Consider the following 14,980-nt stretch of genomic DNA (forward strand, 5'->3'; position numbering starts at 1 on the left):
TTCTCATAAGCTACCCACACCAAATTTGTGTCCTTTTTGCCAACATTCTAGGGATCCTAGAGGTACCCAGAGTTTGTGGGTTCCCCTGAAGGAGACCAAGAAATTTGCCAAAACACAGCACAAATTTCGTTTTTAAAAAAAAAATGGGGAAAAAGGGCTGCAGAAGAAGGCTTGTAGTTTTTCCCCTGAAAATGATATCAACAAAAGGTTTGCGATGCTAAAATCACCAGCTTCCCAGCTTTCTGGAACAGGCAGACTTGAATCAACAAAACACATTTTTCAACACAATTTTGGCATTTTACTAGGACATACCCCATTTTTACTATTATTTTGTGCTTTCAGCCTCCTTCCTTCCAGTTAGTGACAGAAATGGGTGTGAAACCAATGCTGGATCCCAGAAAGCTAAACATTTCCGAAAAGTAGACAGAATTCTGAATTTAGCCAGAGGTCATTTGTGTAGATCCTACAAGTTTTTTCTTCAGAAAAAAACAGCTGAAATAAAAAAATATTGAAATTGAGGTAAAAAAACTGTCATTTTTTCTCAAAGTTTTACTCTGTAACTTTTTCCTGCAATGTCAGATTTTTTAAAGTAATATACCATTACGTCTGCTGGACACTTCTGGTTGCAGGGATACATAGGGCTTGTTGGTTCATCAAGAACCCTAGATACTCCTACCCAATAAATGAGCTGCACATTCCAATGGGTTTTCATTCTGTACTGTGTATACAGCAATTCATTTGGTGAAATATAAAGAGTGAAAAATAGGTATCAAGAAAACCTTTGTATTTCCAAAATGGGCACAAGATAAGTTGTTGAGAAGCAATGGTTATTTGCACATCTCTGAATTCTGGGGTGTCCATACTAGCATGTTAACTACAGGGCATTTCTCAAATAGAAGTCTTTTTTACATCCTGTCTTACATTTGGAAGGAAAAAATGTAGAGAAAGACAAGTGGTAATAACACTTGTTTTGCTATTCTGTGTTCCCCCAAGACTCATGATAAAAATGGTACCTCACTTGCCTGGGTAGGCCTAATGCTCGCGACAGGAAACGCAACATGGACACATCACATTTTTACATTGAAATCTGATGTGTTTTTTGCAAAGTGCCTAGCTGTAGATTTTGGCCTCTAGTTCAGCCGTCACCTATGACAACCCACCAAACCTGTGCATTTTTGAAAACTAGACACCTAGGGGAATCCAGGATGGGGTGACTTATGGGCCTCTCACCAGGTTCTGTTACCCAGAATCCTTTGCAAACCTCAAAAGTTGGCCAAAAAAAACACTTTTTCCTCACGTTTCGGTGACAGAAAGTTCTGGAATCTGAGAGGAGCCACACATTTCCTTCCACCCAGCGTTCCCCCAAGTCTCCCAATAAAAATGGTACCTCACTTGTGTGGGTTGGCCTAGCCCCCGCAAAAGGAAATGCCCCAGAACACTATGTGGACACATCAAAATGATCAAATACTAAACTACCTGTTTTTTCCGGGGGGCTGCATTTTTGGTCCTGGGCTCAGCAGCCATATAGGGAAACCAAACCCAAACTAGACACCCAAGGGAATCCTGGAAGGATGTGACTTGCGTGGATCCCCCAGTGATTTCATACCCTGAATCCTCAGCAAACCTCAAATTTAGCTAAAAAATCAAATTTTCCCCACATTTCTGTGTGGGATCACTGCACTGGGACACACTTCCTACCACCCGATGTTCCCCTCAGTCTTCCAATGAAAATTATACCTCACTTGTGTAGGTGGGCCAAGTGCCCGTGACAGAGAAGAGACAAAAGCATGTCGAAAATGAGGAGGAACCAAAGTGGGTCCAAAAGGGCAGTTTGAAAAAAAACATTTTTAGGCTGACAAGTGGGGCAAAATGTTTAACAGCATAGATGAGACATATGCTGGGTGGTAGGAATTTTGTGGACTCCTGCAGATTCCGGAAGGTTCTATCACAAACATTTTGAAAAAATGTGTGATTTCCAGCAAAGTTGGAGGTTTGCAGGGCATTGTGGGTAAGAAAATGGTGCAGGGTGCATGTGAAGTACACCACCCTGGAGGCACCCAGATGTTTAGTTTTAAGATGTGTCTAGGTCTTGTGGATTTTTCTACGTGGCAGCGTCCCAAAGTCCAAAAAGGACAATCTTCACCATTCCAAGTGGGACGATTTTGAGAGTTAGCCAAGCTCTCATGGCCCAAATGTAAAACCAAAACCCAAATTAATCAAATGTCCTCTTGCTTGCTGTGGGATAACATGTTTTAGTGTGTGGGGGGAGAGCTGAAAGACTGTTCACCCCTTCAGTTGGGTGGGGCATAACCATGCCCATACTGGTTGGTAGCCACCACCACACTATTTTTTTTAATTCCCTGGTATCTAGTAGGCTTTCTGCCCCCACGGGGTGTGGATCGGGGGTAATTGACCCATCTGCCCACTGGTGGGCAGAACAACTTTGGCCCCATTTATTTGGAGTGGGGGTATGGCCATACCCCACCCTCTCATTTTGAAAAAAAATCTTCCCTGGTCTCTGGTGGGCTTTCTGCCCCCCTTAGGGGCAGATGGGCCTTCTAAAAAAAAAGTCCAATCTGCCCCCAAGGGGGGCAGATATGGCCAACAGTAATGTGCCCCCTTGGGGAATGACCCTTGCCCAAGGGGCTGCCCCTCCCAAACAAAACACACAAATACACACACACACCAATCCCTGGTCCCTAAGTGGTTTCTGCCCACCCCTGGGGCAGATCAGCCCAATAGAAATAGGCCGATCTGCCCCCAAGGGGAGCAGAAATGGCCTAAAATAAATATGCCCAACAAGGGGAGAGACCCTTGCCTAAGGGGTCGCTCCCCTTGTGTGAAATTTGTGTGAAAGAAAATCGTCAGTGTCTAGTGGTTGCAGATCCGCCTAAGAAAAATAGGCCGATCTGCCCCCAAAGGGGGCATAAATGGCCTAAAATAAATATGCCCCCCAGGGGAGCGACCCTTGCCTAAGGGGTCGCTCCCCTCACATGAAACTGACAACATGACAACAAAAATCCCTGGTTTCTAGTGGTTTCTGCCCCCTTGGGGGAAGATTGGCCTAAAAGAAATAGACCAATCTGCCCCCCAGGGGGGCAGAAATGGCCTAGGGTTAATTTTGCCCCCAAGGGAGCGACCCTTGCCTAAGGGGTCGCTCTACACATATAAAAATAAAAACACAAATAAAAAATAAATAAAAAGATCCCTGGTGTCTAGGGGGTTTTGCCCCCCCGGGGCCAGAAAAGGCCTAAAATATTTTGCCCCCCCCTGAGGAGCGGCACTTGCCCAAGGGGTGCTCCCCTTATGTATAAATATCACAAAAAAAAATCCCTGGTGTCTAGTGGCATTTCAGCCCCCCTTGGGGGCAGATTGGCCTAATAAAAATCGGCAGATCTGCCCCCAAGGTGGCCAGAAATGGCCCAAAGACAATTTGCCCCTCAGGGGAGTTACCCTTGCATAAGGGGTCACTCCCCACATATATAAAAAAAATAAAAAATATATTCCTGGTGTCTAGGGGTTTCTGCCCCTGGGGGAGGGGAGGGGCAGAAAAGGCATAAAAACAATTTGCCCCCCGTGGGGAGCGGCCCTTGCCAAAGTGGGCGATCCCCTTATGACATAAACAAAAACAAAAAAAAATCCCTGGTGTCTAGTGGCGTTTCTGAGCAGCAGAAATGCAAAGAGAGAAATGAAAGGAGAGGAAAGGCCTTTCTTCTCCTTTCATGCCTCTCTCGCCCCCTCCACATGTAGGCCTCTGATGAGGTCAGTGCGCGATCTGACATCATCAGATGCCACGGGGGTCAGGAGGGGTGGGGGTGGAAGGGGAAGCGATTCCCCTTCCATCCCTGCCCAAGGGAGGCGGTGCTTGGCCATCAGGGGAGTACTAGTGCTCCCCCTGGGGGCCCATAGCAGGACGAGCTGGTCTGGTCCTCGGCATCGGCAACCATTGCCGAGGGCGAGACCAGCTCGCCCTGAGCACCCAAGGGGTTAAATGAGGTGCAGTGATCACTATTCAGGTTAGGGTCACACAAAGTACTTTCCTTGCAGGAAGGCAGCTCTGTGGTGTATTAAACTGGCAGGACGATTTAAACTCAAGCTTCTCATGAACTCAAAGCACCACTTTGGGGCCTAGACGCTGCCCGTTGTAGAGACTGCTAACTGCTCACACGCACTAAATTACTTTTAGATTTTAACCCATTATTGCGACTAATGACAGTAATTTTTTGTTGACTTTACTAGCATTAAATCAATTTGTTTTTTAAAAGTCACTGATCAAAGAAAGTAGTTGCCGTCAAGTTCTGAAAGGAGACAAGAGCCATGCCTAGACTCAGACTGCCTCTCTTTCAGGCAGGGCTTACAATCATGCAGTCTGCAGGCTGGAGGCTGCAGGTGAGTGAGAGACATGGTGATTGCATTGTTCTTGAGGTAGAGGAAGAGATCACTCATAGGCGCTATGCATCGCTTTGGATAGAAACTTTTCCAATGACTTTGTGGCTTCCAAATAAAGCCACACAGTGATTGGCCATGTTCTATAATCCTCTGCCCCTGACCAGTGCTAACGCGTCCCAATCTCGATAATTTACTCACTCTGGGACTCGTTTTAGGCCGATGAATCTTTTGACCCTGATTGAAGACACCTTAAGACGAGATAACTAATCAACATGTCAATCAGTAAGTCAATAACATCATCAATAGTCACCATGACAAATCAATTGGAATAATCAATAACATTAATAAGACTCGGAAACCACCATGACCTTTCAGTCATGAATAACCACACCAGTTTAGTACTTTTTATGATGTTTATTCCCTATTCATTACAATTCTACGAGTAAGTTTATTAGACTCAAAACCATGAAACACATCAGCATTGTCATAATATGGCAACTCTAATAAGATTTCATCAAAGCAAAGATCACGAATATTAGAACATAACACGACGTCAACATAGGTTAACCTTAGCAGAGTATCATTAGCGCATTATTCAACAAAGCATTGATTCAGTCATTTGTCTATTTGCGTCCGTTTAGTGAACCCCTTAACTAACCTCAAATTAGCATTGGCATGTTGGGCTTCATGCAAAACAATTTAGCAACACAAATTTGGAAAACATCTATCTATGGTCTCTGTCAAAAGAAGCAGTTGGTACCTAGAAAGGAAAGGCAAACAGACAATTACAATTTCATCCTTATATAGTTACCCTCCGTAATGGGTCAGCATACAGAGGTAGTCTTCATCCTCAGGACATAAGTTGATTCGCCATCTGCCAGGAAACACAGCAGAGTTCAGCAAGACGGGTAAGTAGGGACACTTCCCTCATAAGGAGAAGACGGGCAAGATAAGGGTGAGGATGGTTTGAAGAACCAAACAGCAAAGTCTCTAGGCAGAGTGACAAAGTGTCTGGGTCATAGCAAAAGTTCGCAATAGCATCTCCTAATGGCTCCTTGTGTCAAAGGTTCTTATCCCTTTTTGGGTTGTACAGTCCCCTAATTCCTAATTGGGTAGGGTTGGCACCCCACTATCTCAATCCAATGGGTTTCCAGTGGTACCATCAAAATTTTCACCTCATAACAGTTCTCACTTAGTTTATTAGTTCTTGTGATTGACGTCTCCACCGGGCAGAATGTCCGGTATGATTTCATACTCTCGTGGTCCTCTCGCATCTTTAGTCAGTGGTTCCATTGTCTATACCGGTTTTAGGCGACCTTGTACCTGAAACAAGTCTACACTGTTCCTTTCAGCAGGAATGTTTCCTTGAGCAAGTCGAATTTCATAAGAACAGATCTACTACAGTTACACTCATCTTTTAGCTTCTGGAAAAATACGATTACATGTCTTTCAGCAAGTCAGCACACTCCACGTTAGAAAAACACATTTAATATGAAACCGGGCAGCTAGGGCCGACTCATGCCAACTAAGGCCTAGCGAATTAATTAGCAAAACCTTAATATATAGCTCTTAATAATAATACAAAATCATACATAAATGCATTAATAACTCATTTTTAGTCAATTTTATTAGTCCCCGTATATATTGGTGGCCACTCCCCGTGGGCACATTTCAGACGCACGTTTAGTAAAACATATTAATACATTTTCTATGCGGCATTATTATGCATTAGTTCATAAACATTTCATGTTAGAGCTACGCTCCATCACCAGCAAAGACATGCGCGTGCAGGCCTGAGACAGAGCGAGAGGACAGCCACTGTGAACCAAGCCAGACTTTGCTCTCATTTTCTTTTGTAATAGTATAAATGAGACAGGGAGATTGCAAGAAGTTCCCACTGGGTTCCTAACATAGCACAGGTTTAACAAACCTGAAGTGGGAATGTCAGGTTGGTTGCAGTAAGAGACATGTCTAACCCTACATGTGCATTTGAATTCACATCATGGCACCAGCCGTGCTGCTTGACAATCAATGGAATTGGCCCCACCCCACCTCAGAAAGTCAAACTGCGTAGTGCCATGACCTGGAATATGGTACTGTAATACTTAATTGAATATGTGGTGGCTCATGGTGGCTCACAGCACATCAGGCAGGGAAAGACTCCTACGCCCCCATGAAGGAACCACCCCTATTCAGGTTACACAAATGTTCGAGTGCTGGTATCAGAGCTATTGTATTTATGGAAATTACATTCAGTATTTACAACTAGGTTCAGGTGACATTTCCGTCAAACCATTTTAGTCTTACCTAATTTCAGTAATTTTGCATTATATTTGTTATGCAAAATTCTAGAAATTCCCCTATTAGTCACTTCTTGTAACTACATGCTGTTCACAGAACAAATATAGTACAAGTGAACAGAAACAATGTAAATGACCAGAATGTGAGTGACTGCTGTTTGCGCTCTTTGTATGCTTTGCACTGCTTGTTATCGTAAGATACATCCTCATGTCCATTTCATGCTCACATATGGGTGCCTAGTGCCTTGTTTGCAGTTTGCTAAATCTTGCACAATTGTTTTAAAATTTTGCAAAATTACATGAAATTAAATTACACAAATTTCACTCACCCCTATTTAGCACCCATGACGAAGTGTTGAAATTCTTCATGGTGAGTAGCACATTATTTTGAAACCCAAAGTTAACTATTTAGTGTTTTTTTGTTATTGAGTTTAGTCTTATGTTCTAAAAAATAAACCCCTACATGCATTACTCCAGTTTGATTATGGGGGGAGATAGAAAGTTATAGCTAATGGAATAAGGGCTATATTAATTCATGCAGTTGAGTGGTGTGGTTAATAGGTTGTGTTGAGCAAATTCGAACAAGGGATTTAAATGTCAATGCTTGCAGAGGTTCATGGGTATGTTAGATTTTGAGCATGTTTTGTGGGGTGAATACAATGGGTAGAGGAACTTTAGAAGATTGATAGATTGCAAGCTAGTGATGCCTAGTGGTTAAGAAGGAAGGTGTTATGGACTATGAGTCGAGATGGCAGTAAATAGAAAAAATTTCACTATTCATATGTTTGATAGTATTTTACTCTACGTGGACTGGGAGAGAGGAAGATCTATCAGCATGTAGGATTACTTGAGTACTTGCATATGATTTTGATAAGTTGACCAGGGATGATTGTGGAGAGAGCAGACTATATTCTTGTTGTGTCAGACTTTGTAGAAGGAGGTACATCAGTGAATCCATGATGATCAGGTAGAGATTAGTTAACAATTAGTCATTATTATAAATTCAATGAGAAGGACCATAACTGCATAAAAGAGGTCAATGATGTGAATTTCCAACCACAAAGTGATGTTGGATCTTCCCTTCAGAAGAATAAAGTCAAATCCTTTGGTTGGTCATTTGGATGACTGGATCAGTGACCATGAACACAGGGGGCCACTGTGAATCTATAGTTATAAGATGGGACCATTTCGTTACCAACATCAGCCACCTGTGTGGACATTACCAGCCTTATCTAACCTGCATGTGTTGACACCTTTCTTACATACTTTTTTTTAGTAAAAGGCCAGGACAGAAGAACAGGAAAGAATAAATGGCAGAGAAATCTGAAGTGGAGTACAGAAGAACCACTGATGATAACTCAGAGCTGAGGGAAAAAAAGAGAAGAAAATATCCAGTACATAGATACAGTCTGTCACACAAAAATTGACAGCTACAGATGAGAGTTTCATTAACAATGGACTAGGATTTGTCTCAACACCAAATTAACTGACCAATTGTTTTCTAAAAATTAGATTACAGGTTTTCTTTAAAGACAAATCACCTAAAGATGACAATAGGAATAAAGGTACGAGAAACCACTCCACCTTTACTCCACCTAATATGGCTATACCAATAGAAGCCCAAACCTTTGAAAAAGCCGTTCTCAATGACATACAAAGGTTAAATATAAAGAAATTCATTAAAAACATTACAAGAACAAAGAGAAGCCATTTTGTCCTTATTAGAAGATAAGTAGGGGTGGGTGAAAAATTCTGCTCCACTGGCAGAGTTTGTGCAGTTTTACCCATTCTGTGTTCCACTTGAAGCGCAGTGTTCTGGCAAAATTACACCAACCACTGTATTCCGAAGTTTTTGCTCATGCGCGTCTTGCAAACATTAAGTTGGTGAGTGCAAGTGAAAATGTGCATCCTGTAGTGCAATTTCTGGACAGTAGAATGCCTCCTGGTGAGATTTCACAACATGGTGGTCGCAGCAGGTTGCAACAGTTTTGTTGAGAAACCTGGAGCTCAGTAGAAAATCTACTTGAGCAGCAGAAAGAAGCAGCACCCTCTGGCATGCCACATTGTGTAATTTATGCTGATTATACAGTGCAGAACAAGCTCCCGGCGCTAAAAATCAGTCCAAGCAGCGCAATGTGGCTGAATTCTGTGAAGCTCTGCGAGTTCCGCAAAGGCCTTAAAACCAGCAAAGGAAAAGCTTCTGTAATTCTGTTGATAGAGGATTATAGGCAGAGTGCCTTTCCCTATCAAGTGACACTAAGAGTTACTGCATTATCACACAGGACCCTACTACAGATCTCAGTTGTCAAATACACATCATGGTCCACGAGGCAGCACTGAATGGGCGGATAACCAAAAAGTACGCAGATTTTTCACTGAACTCACGTAGGAAGGTTCTCTATTTCAATATCTTACCTAGGATCCACAAGGGAAAGATTCCCCCACCAGGAAGCCCAATGTATCAGAGATTGACTGAGTCTTGGAAACTCTATCAACATTCTATTATCATTTTTTAAAACCCCTGGTAGAGAAGACACCAACTTTCCTGAAAGACACACAGGATGTCTTCAAATTAATGACTAAGAAAAATGAGGAGGGTGGAAAAGAGCTACTAGTGACACTGGATGTAGATACCCTCTTCATCAGCATTCTGCAGGATGCACCCTTATGGTCATTGAGGACTTGCTGCGTAATTCAGACTAGGACTCTCGGACACCTATTCTCTTAAACTTTGAGTGTGCAACTATGGCCTTAAAGGAGAATTGTTTCCAGTTTGAAGAGACCTTGTACCTGCAAACCTAAGGCACCTCAATGGGCAGCATCTTTGCCCCCAGTTTACCCTGTTTATATGGGTACCATTGTGAGAAGACATTCATCTTATCAGAAACCAATCCCTACAAGGCAGAAGTCCATTTGTGTTGCAGATACAATGACGACATTTTAGTTATATGGAGAGGTTCCGGAGATGAGTCCAAATAATGTTCCCATTGGATTAAATCCCTGGACCCGTACCCGAAGCTTACCCACTCTACCTCAACAGAGAAGATCTCTTTTCTGGATCTTTTGAGAATGGCACCTTGTTTACAAGGATCAACAGAGGGAAGACAGAGCACAACAGTCTCTTAATATGTGAAAGTCATCATCCTAAAGCACATAGAACAAACGTATCTTATTGTCAGTTTTTACAACATTGTAGAAACTATAGGAACATTGATGACAGTCAGAGGACCTCATGGAGCAATTGAAAATACAGAATTACCCAACATCAATTATTCAAAGAGCCAGGAAGAGAGGGAGGAATAATAATAGGGATGCTCCTCTGTGCACCAGGGTCAAGGACGAAATTCCTAAACATACATCTGTGACCATAATCACCCAGATGTTGAACAACATTATGAAAATAATAAAAATGAGGGCAGAGGATCCTGAACTCTGGGTACTTTTCCATTAAAGAACCCTTCTTCTCATTCAAAACGTTAAGCAACTTAAGGGATCTGTCGATCCATACTTGACCGAAAAAGAACTTGCGAGAATAAGTATCATCCAATCATAGGGACTCCTCCCCATAATGGGCCACTATGCGTGTGGTCACTGTAACATATGTGATCTCACAATCCAAGCAATGGAAGTTGAAGTGGGTCTTCAGGAGACATGGCACCTCTCTAAACACACCAACTGTAACAAGACTAATAAGTATCAATATCAATGAATACAGAAGAAATATTTGTTGTTGAAGTGCAACTACAAATTTGGCCAGCGATCTCCTTGAGTTCAGACACACGGCAAATTAAATGAGGTGGGGAATTCTTTGAGACAGTCAATGACAGTGAGAACATGAAGGATCGACTTTTTGAAGAAAGGAACAGAGGTGGGTCTTCAGACTGCGTACCCACCTGAAGGGACTGGATGATGACATCCCTTGATCCCGCCTAGCCAAGAAATGATCAGAGTATTGTATTGTTCAAGAAGAGACCCACAGATATACTCAATCAACCGTTTCCTAGAAAGAATAAGCAGGGGACCTAAATTCCAACATCTTGTTAGCACCTTCATCACTCACCTGAGAGGGGTTACTGCATGGCAGGTGGGTCAGTATAGAAAGTAAGAGAGGTCATGACCTTAGTCCTTGCTTCAACACGATACTCTTCTGTTTGAGGGCTATGAGACTATGCATGATGATATAATTAGACTCAGCACCACTCTCTTTTGCTTGTGGCCCATAACATTAGACTCTAGTATGAGCCCCTCCCATGTTGGGGACAGAGTCACAGTATCCATATGTAAGGCACTGAAGCATTCTGTTTGTACTAGGAACACTGGCAATTAAAAATGCAGTATTCTTAACCTCTTAATTCAAAGTGGATATACCTCCTTTCATGATAGAACCCTAATCCTATAATGAGACAACTAGTGGTTTTGGTTTTAACTATACTGTAATTCGTTAAACCAATCCCACTATATGTACCCTTGTGTACACGGTTGACACCATTATTTATTCCTACTGTCACAATACTGGAGTCCTTGGACAAAAATAGCAGATTACACAATTGAATTTCACTAATATGAACCCCTCTTGTGTACATGATAAAACGTTATCTCCTTTAGAGTTCAGTAAAGACTGTACTTTGTGATCCAATATGGCACTCTATATATCATGAGGTGAGTTCTACATTGTAGAGTTAGTATATATCACAGTTTCCAAGCATATATGAACTTCCCCAGCATTGTGTTTTTTAGTAGTAAGTATGTGTGATCGGGCAGCCCCGATCACGGCAGCGGCAGCGGCAGCGGCAGCGGCAGGAGACTCTGTGTCGGGTTCACCCGACACGTCATTTCCGCGTTCCCATGTTACCATGGGAACGCTCACCACGGCACGGCCGCGTTTCCCTGTTTCTAGGGAAACGCTCGATCTCATAGAGACCGCGGGATGCCATAAAGACGCCAGACGCAGCGAGGAGAGGTGTGTGGGCGGCGAGAGGAGGACTGAAGACTGAGACACCGCAGAACAGCAGGAGACAGAGGAGCACGGAACGAGCAGCCACAGAGAGGTCGAGAACGAGGCCACTGACGAAGGAACACCGGAGATCCGGACCAAGGAGCCCAGCCACGACCCTGGAGGGTCGTGGCTCACAAAGGTACGGTCCCTCCTAGGGACAAGGGAAAGAAATACAAAAACCCCACCGGGGAAGGGAACTGGGGAGGGGTGAGAGGGAAAAGGGGTAAAGGAAGGGCACAGTCTCTTTAAGGACTGACTATCCTAACCTCTCTGGGCGCACCGTGAGTTACTTACCTGATTCACAGACATTGTTTGGTTTGAAGACAGTACACGGGTGAATGCACGCTCTTTCTATCTCCCTACTTACCCATTCCCTATTCCCTATTTAAAGAGAAAGCCCCAGAAAACAGCTTTATACTTACCGTGGCGTTCTTCTGTTTTCTTGCCGGTACCTCCCTGGAGCCACTCCAAGTTCCCAGAACACCCTGACCTAGGAGAACAGAGGAAGAAGAACGACCAAGTTAAAGAAGAGAAATTAACCGGGTTACTCCATAAACAAACTGAACTTTATTTGAAACACCTGGGCAAAGAAAGTAATATCTATAAATAAACCCTTACTTACCCTATTATCTAATCTCCGTTTGGTTTATACCGTTCAGCCTGTCACAGTGGTGTCAGAAGTGGGATTTTACCACGACGGCTGAGGAACGGTATAACAATGAGTGAACATCCTAGCCTAGAGGACATGATCAAACAGCTGGCGGAAGGCCAGCGCCATTTACAGCTGGTCTGGGAAGCTCACCAGCGCGAGGCCAAAGAAGATAGGGAAGCTTTACAGTCCGCCCTAAAGAGTCAAGCCACCATATTGGCAAACAATCAGCTGGTTCATGAGACGGCCATGAAAAAGTTAACTGAGACCATAGCTGCTAGTAAAGTGCACCCTAATGTCCCCAGTTCAGTTCTACAACGATATCAGGAAGGGGAAGATCCGGATTCGTTATTTATTAACTTAGAGCGGGTCGCTTCTTCAGCTCAGTGGTCGGAAGAGAGATGGGGACAATACATTCCTCCTTTACTCACCGGACTTATACAGGCAGCTTATCAGGCGGTCAATCCAGACGGAACTACTTCCAATAAAGACATAAAAAAGAACATTTTGGAACGGGTAGGTCACGATACCGAGTACTATAGAGTAAAGTTCCGTAAAGTCAAGTGGGGACAGAATGAGGACCCCCGAACCTTTTACTTTAGGGTTAAGGATTTGGCACTCAAATGGCTGGGACCTATAGGAACTAACCGAGAGGATGTTATCAAGACAATCATCCTCGAACAATACTTGGACTCCTTACCAACCGGTACAAAAAATTGGATAAGACAACATCCCAATGTGGATACAGACATGGCTATAGACTTGGCCTGTGCATATCACAGATCCACGGACGTGAGATCAATATCACCCCGGCCCAGTCCCAAACCTATTACCCCTCCAACAAGGCCCACACAGAGATATCCTGTAGAAGACCCATTTCCACGTAAACCAGGGGAGGGTCATCCAATACCCGGACCCCAATGTTTTAACTGCGGAGAATGGGGACATATAGCTCGCATGTGTCCCAGGAAAACAGAGGGGGCGGAACCTATGGAAATAGGAGTAACACGACGCAGGGTCTTATGTACAGGAAAAGGGGACACCAAATTTAAACAGACTTTAAGAATCAATGGTCACCTCCTCTCTGCCCTCATAGACTCGGGTTGTAGTCAATCGGTCATACAACAAGATCTAATAGACCCAGTGGATGAAAACACCAGCCAAAGAGTTACTATTTGCTGTTTACACGGCGATAAGGCGCAATACCCCCTTGCCACAGTAGAGTTAGAGTGGGGAAATTATAGAGACTTTCTTCCCGTGGGTGTTATGGATCAACTAATCGAAGAATGTATTGTTGGTACAGACTACGTGCACTTTCAGCAACTCTTAAATGGTACCCAAAAGGAGAGCTTTGAATGGTGGACCGAGGCTCCTTTTTCTTATAGCGAAATTGACTGTCCCCCATATCATAGGAAACTTTCCCGTCGGGAAAAAAAGAGAAGGCAAGGCGCAGTTTTGAGAGGTTAAAGAGCCCAGTCAACCCATAAGAGTTATAGCCGAGAATTATAGAGCACCCATCAGTTTCCGCAATCATCAGAGGGAAGACCCTACCCTCACTCATGCTTGGGGAACAGCAAAAACTGAAGAAACTGACGAGGTGGGTCCCTATTTTTTAGTACAACGAAACCTTCTGTATAGGGTGACCACTACCAGGGCAGGGGAACGCAAATACCAATTAGTAGTCCCAGAGACATATAGAGACCAAGTACTCCTCCTAGCCCACAATCAACTGGGTGGGGGCCATTTTGGCAGGGACAAAACCGAGGAATATCTCCTCCGAAGCGTCTACTGGCCAGGGGTTTTTGCCCACATTAGGAAATATTGCTCACAATGCCCTAGGTGTCAACTCACCGAACCAGGCCGGCCCCGGAAAGCACCCCTCCTACCTCTTCCCATCATCGATATCCCGTTTAGTAGGGTGGGAATGGATCTAATTGGACCCTTACTTCCCTCAACTAAGGGACACACTTATATACTAGTTATAGTAGACTATGCAACCAGGTACCCCGAAGCCATTCCTCTTGCCAGCATGACGACTAAAACAGTAGCACAGGCAATGATAACGGTATTCACTCGGACAGGGTTTCCCCGAGAGATCCTTACTGACCAGGGTACGCCCTTCATGTCCAACCTCATGAAGCAGATATGCAAAGTACTCGGCATTACCCAAATCAAAACTTCAGTTTATCATCCATAGACAGACGGACTCGTTGAACGATACAACCGGACTATTAAAACACTATTGAAGAAAATAGTCGACGACACAGGGAGGGATTGGGACCAGAAACTGCCCTTAGTGCTATATGCCATTCGAACCCACGAACAGTCCTCAACAGGACATAGTCCGTTCGAACTGGTCTTCGGGAGGCAACCCCGTTCCCTTTTAGATATGGCCGTTGAGGCATGGGAGGAAGAAGAAGAAGAGGAAGGTCGACCATTGTTAGAATACGTTCAGAAGCTTAAATCACATTTACAAGACTTATGGGAGAATGTACGACAACATATGGAAAAGGCCCAAGAGTCACAAAAACAATATTATGATAGGGGGAGTAAATTGCATACATTCCTTCCTAATGACCAAGTATTGATCATGCGACCCACGTCTGATCAAAAATTATTAGCCAGATGGCAGGGGCCATATAGGGT

This window comes from Pleurodeles waltl, chromosome 8, assembly GCF_031143425.1.
Source record: "Pleurodeles waltl isolate 20211129_DDA chromosome 8, aPleWal1.hap1.20221129, whole genome shotgun sequence".
Taxonomy (NCBI): Eukaryota; Metazoa; Chordata; class Amphibia; order Caudata; family Salamandridae; genus Pleurodeles; species Pleurodeles waltl.